This window comes from Typha latifolia, chromosome 9 (genome assembly GCF_019914945.1).
Source record: "Typha latifolia isolate L0001 chromosome 9, TyphaL0001v2, whole genome shotgun sequence".
Lineage (NCBI taxonomy): Eukaryota > Viridiplantae > Streptophyta > Magnoliopsida > Poales > Typhaceae > Typha > Typha latifolia.
Window position 1 is genome coordinate 5,226,685 of NC_133094.1, and position 12,707 is coordinate 5,239,391.

The following is a 12,707-nucleotide window of genomic DNA, read 5'->3' on the forward strand; positions in this document are numbered from 1 at the left end:
AGCCGCGATAGAGCCACCCCGATGTAGGGGTAGCTTTTCACGGTTATGGCTATCGAGTTCTACCGCTCGATAGTCGCTAGCGATTGCAATGGCCACCACTGGTCAATAGTTGGGCCGAGGAAGCTAGCCATGGTCACTAATAGTTGTGGGATCGTCAGACCCGCGGCCACCAGCCGCCGGTTTGCTACAACACAAATTGCCATCGCTGGCAGGTCTTCCACCGGTGCCGGTTTGAACAGTGGCCTAGGGTCGGGTGCTGAGGTCCTATAGAAGGGACCGAACGTGGCGGCGGGGGCTAGGAGCGATCGGATGGCCATTAGTGGGAGGCTAGGGTTTTCAGCCCTAGCTCCCACCGCGTGTGGGGAAGACAACTCGGGGGGCTGTTTCTAGCAGCTGCTCCGGTGGCGATGCGGCGACGGGCTTGGCCTGCAGGGACGAAAGGCATTCCTTCTCAATCGGAGAAGGGGTTTTCGTCGACAGTTGGGTCTCCTCTCCATCTCCTTCATGATTTGAAGTTGGTGGTCATGGTTCGGCTATTTTTGTCGTGGCCGGCAGTGTTGGTGGCACGGGCTGGATGTGCTGGGCTAGGAGAATGGCCATCAAGGTTTGGATCACCTTAACGGTCCTTTTGGAACTTCCCGTGGCTCTCTTCGATGATTCTCGCAACGAGTCCATGGACTCTACCCATGCCTTCGCCCATGCCAGCGACTCGTTGTCAACTATTGGTGGTGGGGAGCTAGATCAACTCCTAGAATAAAGAAGATGAGATCATGGTCCTCCATGGTTGATCCCTTCTCGTTGGTCTTGGAACGTGTGTTAACCATCTTTCAAGAAATGTCGACTCTGATACTAATGTTGTGAACCAAATCTGGACTGATTCAAACATAAGAAAATTATGAAAATTTAGGTGAAGGTAACCTCGTGAGTTAGGGTTCTAATAGCTCTAGTTTCATCTAAATCGGAGGTCGAATGAAAAATTAAAAATAAAACAGTGGAGATAGGTCACAGAAGGCAGAACGGTAAATATCCAACATTGCGGCGGTCGTCGGAGGGTGGCGGACGGCCAAGGGTGGCGGTGGATGGCCGTATTGTAGAGTGACTGCTGGAGGTAAGAGGTGGCTAAGGTTTAGAAGGTTGGGATGTTTCTACAACTATAATATACTCCTAGAAATATTAAGTGATCTAACGACTAGATAAAAGATAAGGACGAAAATAATAACTGGCTAAACTCAAATTTCTTCCCAATTCATAATTATCAATCCACATGTGAATTATCCGATTTATTTAAAATTTAAAATAATAAGATAATACTAAGTAACTAACTTGACTCAACTTAACCCATGTGGTCGAATCGTAACACAACAATGAAGGCATATTTATTTCAACTGCAGAAAGACCAAGAGTAGATAAAGATGCTGAGAAAAAAACATGTTGGTGAGAATGCGTGGTATATAGATGATGAGAATGAAACTTTGCATAGTATATATGGTTCTTCGGATGATGAGATGAATGATAAGTTTTTTGAGTTCAACGAGGAGGTTGATATGAAGAAGCTTGAACTCAAAGTTGGTTAGAAATTCAGTACACCACAAATTTTTCAGTAAGTGTTAGGTTCTTTGTGCTGACAAATGTGTACAAAATATTTTAATACATGTATATGAGCACGTGTGCCCCTTTTCCTTCTCCCTCCCTCACTCTTTTTTCTTCTCTTTCTTTCCTTCTTTTCTTTTCCTTCTTTCTTCTCCCCCGCAAGTTGGTCTTTCTCCCTTTCTTCTTTTTTTTTCTTTTCCTTCTTTCTTCTCTCTCGCAAGTGGTCTTTCTCCCTTAACTTCTCCCTCCCTCATCCTCCAAGTAAGTTTGATTTGCAATCTGTTATTTAATTTGGGCTTTTTCTCTAGTTTTTTCCTCCTCTCGATCTCATCGTTATCCGGCTTGCCTTGCCGCATTGGTTAGGTGAGCTTTCCCTTTTCACAGGGATGCCCTTGGTGGTGTCCTTTCGGAGCCCGCGTGGTCAAAGCTGCCCAGCAGCCCCTCGCCTTGGTCGGCGGCTGAGGTAAGGTGGATTCTCACTGCTAGCAACATCTAGCAGTTGGGCTTCCCCTCACCTAGCTTCTGCTTGTCAAGGGGAGTGTATCAGTGGGGTCGGTAGGGCTATCAGTGGCCAAGTCCTCCGATACCCCTCCCCCCTGATTGGGTTCTTGCCATCGGTGGATGGTCGTTGCCTTCCCTATCGGCTGGGTAGGCATTGAGGGTGCCTTCCTCCACTAACGGGGTGTCGACCAGCCTACCGGCCTTGGCTACTGACGACGGTGGCCTCTGACAGCCACCTTTCCTTCGTCCCTCCTTTCAATCGAGGTGAGGAAAAAAGGAGGGGGGTGTCTCGAGCTCGAGCTGGGTGCAACTAGTCCTAGTGCTGGGTCGAGCTTGGTGTGACCCAGCCAGTGTCTAGGGTCGAGCTGGGTGCGGCCTAGCCTGTGTGCCAAGTAGGGCTGGGTGCGGCCCAGCCCAAGTTCTAGGGCAAGCTGGGTGTAGCCAAGCCCGAGGCCCATGTGCTGGGCAGGGCTAAGTGCGGCCCAACTCGAGGCCTATGTGCCTTAAATCATTTTAAATTATTTAAGTCATTTAATTATTTTTTAGTGCTAGCAACTGTGAACCTTAATTAATTATTTTTTAGCTGATAGTAGTGTTCGCTATATTAATTATTTTATAAATTAATTTTAAGGAATTAGACCGTGGCTTGAGAGTGTCATTATAGATAACACATAATAGGAACTAGCTCCAATTGGATATTAATATTTACTGATTATAATTTTGGGTTAATTCAATTTTATCAAAGGAGTCGGTGGTTTGGGTGTATCTGTATTAATTGCTCCTATCCGAGAATTAATACAGATCAATGTAGGAAAATGATATTAAGCAAGTTATATTATTTAATGAAGGTTATTAATTAAATATTGTCTATGCGATATTTTATAAATTTGATAATAGCGATTTGGGCGATAATCTAAAGAGAATATTATATTACTTTTAATAACATGTTAAGCACTAGTATAGTTATACTAGCTCAACTTAATTAATAAATATGGGAGTCCGTAGATGGATATACCTAAGCCTATAGTGAATGTCACTAAAGCTATTTAATTAATCAATGGGAGGTATGTGTGCTTATGCTTTTTATTACTTTGCTTATCGAGATCTACATCGTATCCTATGAGGATGATCTAGTAGCGCAATAGCAGCTAGTACCAGAAATGCTTTAAGCAAGTGAAGCTTCTATAATTTAAGAATAGTCTAGAGAATGAATTAACTTACCTTATGATATCATCACATTCATAGCATGTATGTATATACATTTTCCTTACCATTATTATTGCACGTTATACATGGTAATTTTATTTTGTTGTTCGGTAAGATTTGGCATACCATATTTTTTACGCATATTTATTGGGCATGAACATGTGTGTTAATTATGCTTGTTGTGCTGTATAATATCATGTCATTTGCACATGTGCATGGCTATAAAGGGGGTGATTGCTACTTTTTGACAATACCTAACACCTCCCCAGCCAAGGTTAGGAGCGGGGGATACTATTATACTTATATATATATTAATGCCCACGTCTGCGGTCTTAGTCTGTTGATCATCGATGACAAGAGTCATACCCTTTAGGGTGTTTAAGATAGAGAGAGAAGGATAAGATGATGTAGACCTAGCAATATCCGATGACGTAGGGTGAGGGCATTCATGAACGACGGCTCATGATTTTCATACGGTGGTGCGATGATGTGGAACCGATGGCTTGAATGATAATATTGATGTGCGATACTGACTTATGTGATGGACTTACGACTGAGACCCTTAGTTTGCGGTGATAGACAATTGGTCATACTGTTCGCTAGGTGATGGACTAGCGATTCTTCCTCTAGGATCTACCCTCCCTTAGGAGTATGCGTGTGGTTGGATGTAAGATGATGATGTGGCCTATGAGTGTAGCTCTACAAGAGCTTAAGTTATAGATTTGGTAATCTAGGATGATGCATATTATGTAGTGTAGCATTAACATGGCCTCTAGGTGGACCTCGGTGTGAGCTTGAGTTTGAGGACTATATAGTCTAGATTGATGCATGGTAGGTTATCGATTCTTAATGCATGTGCAGATTGGATGAGCATAACGAGTATGTGATATTGATGCATTCTATTTGATCATGATGTGTATATTTATATTTAGTAATTGTTGCATTTTTTATTGCACTACTTTTAGACTATGCCAGTAGATACTTGCTGAGCTTTATGCTCACCATCGTTTGGTGAAATTATTTTTAGATTAGTAGATGACCCCCAGGCCCATGGAGGATCTAGCAAAGACTGGCTTTTTGTCTTTTAGTTCTTATTCTTATTTGCTTCATATAAATTAAATTAAATCACTTGTAGCTTCTGCGTAGGCTTTGACTTATACCTGTTATAGATATGTATATCTATTTTGGGCTTATTGTGGCTTTGGCATTATGGGCTTCTTTTCTTTATATTATTTGTGAAAATGTTGAATTTTCACTTGTATATTGTGTTGAAACATTGATCAGCAGGTCACATGATATTTACGTGAGTTTTACCCACGTGAGGGGCATGTGTTTGGTAGTGATTGTTACAATATATGTCTAAACCTTAAGAGTGATTCTCAATCCTTTGCTTAAGTAAATAAAAGTGTGGAATAATAATTAACAATTCAAGTGAAGATAAACACTAATATTTTAACATAGAAAAGCCTCAAACGGGTGAAAACCTATGGATCCAAACTGGGATCAAACTAATCATTAATAAACTGCAGTAATTTACAAAATTGACTTAGGCAACCTATTGATCCCATGATTTATTCTAACAAAGTCTTGATCACTCGACCACGTGATTCACTGTTTCTTATGATTGATTTCGAATCTCAATAACCCTCGGGATTGATCTTCCGTCTTTGTAACCCTTAAGACAAATCCTTTCACGTGTAGATGATGCACAAAACCTCCGTATGTGAAAAATGATGTTTCTTCATAAATGTTTTCTCAAATCAATAACAATGAACCTTAGGGTTAGGAGATCCTAACCCTTATATAACTTATGAAGATAAGGTCAAATCCTAGTCAAAATAGGTCTCATGGATTTTCAGATTTTACAAGATTCATGACCCCATTTGATCATGAACTCAAAATCGCCCCTATTAGAACAATCTAACTTGAGTCTCTATATCTTTGAATAGTTTTGCTAGGGTGTGTTCGAATGGCGAAAACTATGCCTATGCATCTTCAAATGACTTCGAACATTGTTGGCTAAGGAGTTTGGTGAGGATGATAGGTTTTTGGGTTGATGCCATATTAAAAGGAAACTCGAAACATTTGAACACAAAAGTACGGGCATTCAAAAGCAACAATTTTTAATTAAAAAAAGATCATAGAAAATCCTAAATATATTTGTAGATATACTTCTATAAATTCATGAATAGTTTCAAGATAAAAATACAAGAATCAATAGAAACAAAGTGTATCTAGATCAAAACAAGTTATCAAGTGAATATTGAAATTATAAACTAATACATCACTCAAGAATTAAATTAAAAGTGATCTTGTCTTTTTTATCTTTCATATTTTTGCTTTCACATGGTCTTAGATTGGTGTATACCTTTTGCTGGGTTCCTAATTTTAAATTTTGCAAACTTGTCTACATGCTCATCTAGGATTGATTATAACATTTGTAACCCTAAAAGTTTTGTCACAAACTGCAAAAGGGGGAAATTATTAGGTCTTTGTGTTGGCAAGTATATATAAAATATTTTAGGTAACTTTATACATATATATGAGTATATATACAAGTGTTGGTAAGATTTGGTTTGAAGATTTTCAAATTTTGAAACAAATAAATCATGTCATTCAAAGCGTGTTCAAACGCACCATAGAAGTCCTTCGAAGTTACAAAGGAACAATTTTAGCCATTTGAATGCACCCTAATAATCGTTTAAAGATACAAAAACAAAGTTTTGGTCATTCAAACGCACCTTGGTAGACGTTCAAAGTTGCTTAAATAAAAAAGACTCAACTCAGGCCATTCAGATGGGGGCAATTTTTTGTTCGAACAGGGATCTTGCAAAATCTAGGAATCTGTGAGACGTGATTTGACTAGGATTTGAGGCCTTATCTTCATAAGGTATATAAAAGTTAGGATCCGCTAACCCTAAGAGACATCGGTTATTGATTTGAGAAGACATTTTAAAAAAACATCATTTTCACTGATGGAGGTTTTGTGCATCTCTTACATATGAAATGATTCGTCTTAAGGGTCACCAAGACGAAAGATCAATCTCGAAGGTTACTAAGGTTGGAAATTAATCGCGAAAGTAGTGAATCGCGGAATTGAGCATTCAAGACTGCATTAGATAAAGTTGTGGGAATTAATGAGTTGTTTGTAAGTTAGTCTTATAAACTGCTATAGCTTATTAGTGATTGGTTTGATCTGAGTTTGAATCCGTACTTTTTATCTTGTTTGGAGTGTTTCTACATAAAAAATCTTGATGTTCATCTTAATTTGCTTATTTTATTAATTATTATTCTAAATTTTTTATTTTAGGAATTTGTTAGGTTTTTAATTGTTGGCAATTGTGTACAAAATATTCTAAGTGTATTTTTATATGTATATGAGCTTTATACAAGTCTAGAAAATCTCTGGTTTAAAGAATTGCAAGATTATTGGAGAAAAGTTTATGAGTTCAAATCGCGTTCACACTGCGTTCACATCGCGTTCACAGCACGTTCGAACGCGGGTATATGCTTTCACACAGATCGAGAGTTGCGTTCACAAGCGCATTCGAACGCGGGCTCATGCGTTCACACAGACCGAGAGCTGCGTTCACAAGCGCGTTCGAACGCGGGTACATGCATTCACACAGACCGAGAGCAGCGTTCACAAACGCGTTCGAACGCAACCTGAAAAATTCAAGTTGTCGCGTTCGAATGCACTTGGGCCCATTCGAACGCACATGAGATCAAGTCAAGTCGTTCGAACACACCCGGGCGGTGTTTGAATGCACCAACGAAGTTTGAAATTCTTGGAATTTCATGAGTTCGGATAAGACTTGGATTTGGCTCTATCTTAGAGATCATATATAAATATTGTGATACCCTAACTCTAGGGTGGTTGAAGAAGCAATATTGAAGGAGACTTCTTGAGGCTATATCGGTTCTTCAACTAACAAGGATCTACTCTTCTAAAAAGCTTAATATTTTATCTTAAGGGCTATCTAGACGAAAGAACAATCTCGAGGCCTACTGAGGTTGGACATCAATCACAAGAAGCAGTGAATCGTGGGTTATATCGAGCAAGACTGAGAGGAACAAAGTCGTTTGGATCGACGGGTTGTTTTGTGAGTCAGTCTTGTAACTATTACTATCCTAGTGATTGGTTTTGATTCGAGTTTGGATCCGTGGTTTTCTCCCGTTTGGGTTTTCTCACGTTAAAATCTTAGCGTTTATCTCTACTTTATTTTTAATATTTCTTTGGACTTTTACTTAAGCGAATGAGTGATATCATTGCCTAGTATTTAGATACATACTTGTGTTTAGGGGTTTTTTCAATTGGTATCAAAGCAGGTTCTCTCACCCATAGAGAGAGATCAGATAGGCATGGATTTTCATAGAGATGGACCATCGTCTATTAGACCTCCTATTCTAGATGGATCAAATTATGAATATTGGAAAGCTAGGATGAGAGTTTACTTGAAGTCTATAGACAAGCGAGTATGGTTTGCCGTTGTGAACGGTTGGAGTCCACCAATGTACATGGTGGATGATAAACTTGCCGAAAAATTGATAGAGTCATAGGATAGGACATATTATGAAAAAGTTGGATGGAATAGTAAGGCAATAAATGCAATTTTTAGTTGTATTTTCTCGGAAAAATTTAGAAGAATTTTTACTTGTGAGATAGCAAAAGAAGCTTGGACGATCTTAGAAACTACTCACGAAGGAACTATGGCTGTAAAACTTTCTAAACTTTAGAGGTTGACTACTAGTTTTGAAACTCTACGTATGGAGGAGAATGAGACATTTTATGAGTTCTATGCAAAGCTGAGTGATATAGTCAACTCAAGTTTCGACCTAGGAGAGAAAATTCTTAAAAACAGAATTATTTGTAAGATCCTTAGGTCTCTTCTAGAAAGGTTTCAGACGAAAGTTACAGCTATTGAGGAAAGTAAGGACATCGATTCTATGAAAGTTGAACAATTGGTATGAAATCTACAAACATTTGAGTCCAGCCTTTCGAGACCGAGAAAGTCCAAAGGGATGGCCCTAACCATAGTTGAACAAAATATAGAGGAGTCTGATAATGAAGGTGATTTAGATGAGTTACAGTTCTAATGAACGTCCAGCGACGGAAAAGGACGGCTTGAGAGGAGACGACTGATCATGAGCTTGACTCCGCTTAAGAGTTATCCGATCCAACGGTTTTTGAGAAGTAAGCGAAGCTTTTGAGGCATCCACTTGCAACCCACTCTGAGTGCACAAATTGGTAATAAAAATACCAAACGGCAACCCTTCACGAGGCGCTCCTTTTTGTGCAGCTGTTAGAATGGAATTGTATATCACCACAGCCAAATCAATAGAAATTCTTGACAGCATCGCATGAAGGAGGAAGGCACGATCCGAACTAATACTGGAATGTCGAGTCTTGGGGGTGACGTTGTACAAACAAAACAGGTGAAGAATGCGAGCCACTAATGTTAGTTTCGCATGAGGCATCACGTTTCCTTTCCAACGTTCCCCTTTGATTAGCACAGTACCAGCATAGTCTTTGACATCAGGAAGCGGAGCAGACGATGGATACTAGAACTCACCATCAGGAAGTTAGAGTTCAGCACGAATAACATCGGAGTCCAAGTATATCAAAACCCCACGGACAGTACACCATATACAGCTTTCCAAAACCGTAGCATTACTGAAAAATTCCCTGACAACTTCCACATATGTAGTCCCGTTCATCCGACACATGGACAACTATCCTCGCTTAGTAAATATCTATTCGATCCCCAAGGCGGAAAAATAAAAAATGATCACTGGCCGTTCACAGATAACAGGTCGAGTGCCAAAATTATGTTTATAATGGCCTGCAACAGTAGATGTGGAAAACTTTGGAACCGAAGTTGGTGACGAAGGCGGCCTTGGTTTCTTGGAAACTGCAGCTTTTCTAGGCATTATAGAGAAAGAAACAAGTCGCAAGATTAAACACATGCCTAAAGCATAAAAAAAGATAACAAGAAATCCAAAAAATTCTAGAAACCATATAGGCCCTAAATGAAATTCATCTTCCACTTTAAAATGTGAAGATATCACATTCAATCGCACAAGAAACATCAAGATATTAACTTTAACGTGATCAAAACTCGAAAATGCACGAAATCAATCAAGATCAAGAGACTCAATTGAATAAAAAATAAGAAAATTGATGGATGATCATACCTCGCAAAAGTGAAGAAAAACTAAAAGTTTCGACCGAAAGACACTAGATCCGGAGGAGAACTACCCTCTAAAAGGGTTTGAAGTGAGAAATTTGATGAAAAAGATCAAGATCTTGAAGATTTGAAAGGGAGAAAATGAAGGGTTTCTAGGGTTTGGAAGATGGAAGATGAAAACCCTTGGGTTCGGACGCACTATATAAAAAATCCTCGAGTGTGTTCGAACGCACTAGTCTACGCGTTCGAACGCGCCAGTCACCGCGTTCGAACTCAAAAATTTGCATTCGAACGCCCTTTTTTTTAAGTAAAAAGTCTAAGAAAAAATCAAAAATCTTTTTGGAGATGCACTTCTAAAAATTCAAAATAGATTCAAGACATAGAATATGACAATCAAATGAAATAAGTCATACACAGATCAATCAAATCATCAAAGGCATATTATAATCAATTCTAATGCATCACTCAAAATTAAATTAATCTTGATTGATCATAACAATATGCATATGCAAGTTGAGCATAGATAACATGAAATATTCTTCGTAAATAAACTTTCCTATTTAAACAATGATACAACACAGTAGTCAAATTGACTTAGTATTTAAATTTGCACTTTTTGACTTATTCTCCATAACAGAACAGGAATTTTTTCTGTAATTTTATTTTATATACTTAAACCATATAGGTGCAATGATGGCTTTCACACATGAGTAGGTAGCCCTTTTCTTATAGTACATATCAAACAATGTGCTAGAAAATATTCAAATATATCAAATTATTTTTTATTTAATTTTCAAGCAATGTACTAAGTCAAACTAGACTCTAAACAAGATGGCTTTCAAACTAACTTATTGTAGCCCTTTTCATTGATCTTTTATGAACACATTTGTGATGACTAAGCATGAGGTCAAACTGTGCAAATCAAAGTCAATAATGAGCTATTTAAACAAAAATATTTCATGATGCCATGCTCACTCAAGAATATACACACCTTATGAGTGCATTAAATTTAGTTTAATTATCATAAAAGTCGAGATAGTGAATAAATCAGAAATGATACAATATACTACAATATGACAAAATTGACTCTCATAATCAACAGAAAAGTCATATTTATATGTCAAGAGTATATTATTGAATATAGGAGTGCATCAATTTTTTTATGACAAAAACTCTCGACAAATCTGAAACTAAAACCAAAAAAAATTTCAGAGTAAAAGAAAACCTAAAAAAATAAAATGAAATAAAAAAACATGCAAATCAAAATAAATAAAAAATCAATCCAAAGCACAAATCTCTAAAGAAGTACGAAGATACTCAAATCTCTGTAAATCCAAAGGTTTTGTAAATAAATCACCTAACTGTTTCTCCGTCTCAACATGTTCTAGTGCTATTATTTTGTCTTCAGCTAATTAGCGTATAAAATGATGTTGGATATCAATATGTTTTGTACGCGAGTGTTGAACAGGATTTTTCGATATATTAATAGCACCCATGTTGTCACAATAAAGCACCATAGTATCTTGTTCAATGTCGTAATCTTTGACCATCTGTTTCATCCATAGTAACTGAGAACAACAACTTTCCGCTGTAATGTACTCGGCCTCGGCAGTAGATAAAGATATTGAGTTTTGTTTCTTACTATGCTAAGCAACCAGATTATTTCCAATATAAAAACATCTACCTCAGGTACTTTTTTCTATTATCACATGAACCAGATACTTAAATCAACTGTGCCACCGTGTACCCAGATATGATAGTTCCCGAGTTATAAGTAAACCAAATACCTAAATCAACTGTGCCACCGACATATTTTATGATACATTTCACAGCAAGCAAATGTGTCTCCTTAGGTTCAGACTGAAACCTAGCACACACACCGATACTAAATGCAATGTTAGGTATACTAGAAGTTAAGTACAAAAGACTATCAATCATGCTCCTATACAGTGTCTGATCAACACTTTTTCCTAAAATATCCTTACCTAGTTTGATAGTTGTACTCATAGGAGTTCTAGAATGTTTTGCATTTTCTAACCGAATTTAGTCATAAAATCTTTAGCATACTTAGTTTGAGCGATAAATATCCCTCTTTCCAATTGAGTAATTTGAAGTCCCAAAATAAATTTCAACTCATCCATCATGCTCATCTCAAAATGACTATGCATGAGATCTGCAAACTCCTTAGCTAAAGATTGACTCGTTGCCTCGAAGACAATGTCATTCACATATATTTGTGCCACAACTAAACTCTTGTTCAACCGTCTAATGAATAATGTCTTATCCACTCCCCCTCAAGTGAACCCCGCATCCACTAAAAATGTGGTCAACTTCTCATACCAAGCTCTTGGAGCTTGTTTTAGCCCGTAGAGGGCCTTTTTCAATTTAAACACATGAGAAAAAAAGTTTTGATCTTCGAACTCTTTCGGTTGTTCCACATAAACATCTTCATTCAGAGTATCATTCAAGAAAACACTTTTAACATTCATTTGAAACAATTTAAATTTTAAATGACAAGCAATAGCAAGCAGTATACGAATAGACTCTAATCTAGCAATATGAGCAAATATCTCATCAAAATCTATACCCTCAACCTGAGTATATCCCTGTGCTACTAGTCTAGCTTTATTTCAAACTATATTGCCATGTTCATCACTTTTATTCTTATATACCCATTTTGTTCCAATGATGTTCACATTCTTAGATCTAGGAACTAAATACCAAACATCATTTCTAGAAAATTGCTCTAATTCCTCATGCATAGCATTAACCCATGAATCGTCTAACAATGCTTCCTTCACATTTTTAGGTTCAAAAGAAGATGTATAACAAGTAAATGATACCTCACTTTGGATTTGTCGTCTTGTCTTAATTGGTTCATTCACGTCTCCGATCACTTGTGACAGTGGATGATTTGATTTTACTCTGGTAGATAGTTCTGGTACGTTGCAGTCATCTTTGTTCATTTCAACTTTGTCATCGTTCTGATTCTCAATTTCCAGATCAAGCTCATTTCTAATTTCTTCGTCATATGTATCTACAGAAACAAAAATAGGAGTAGCTTCAGTTATATCAGTCGTGGATTCATCTATCATAACATTAGCAGATTCCATAACAAAGAGAAGTGTCAAGATTAAATACTCGTAGGCTCTCGCTATTATTAGAATACCCTAAGAAGATGCCTTCGCTACTTCTAGTGTCAAATTTAGTCAAATGTTCTCG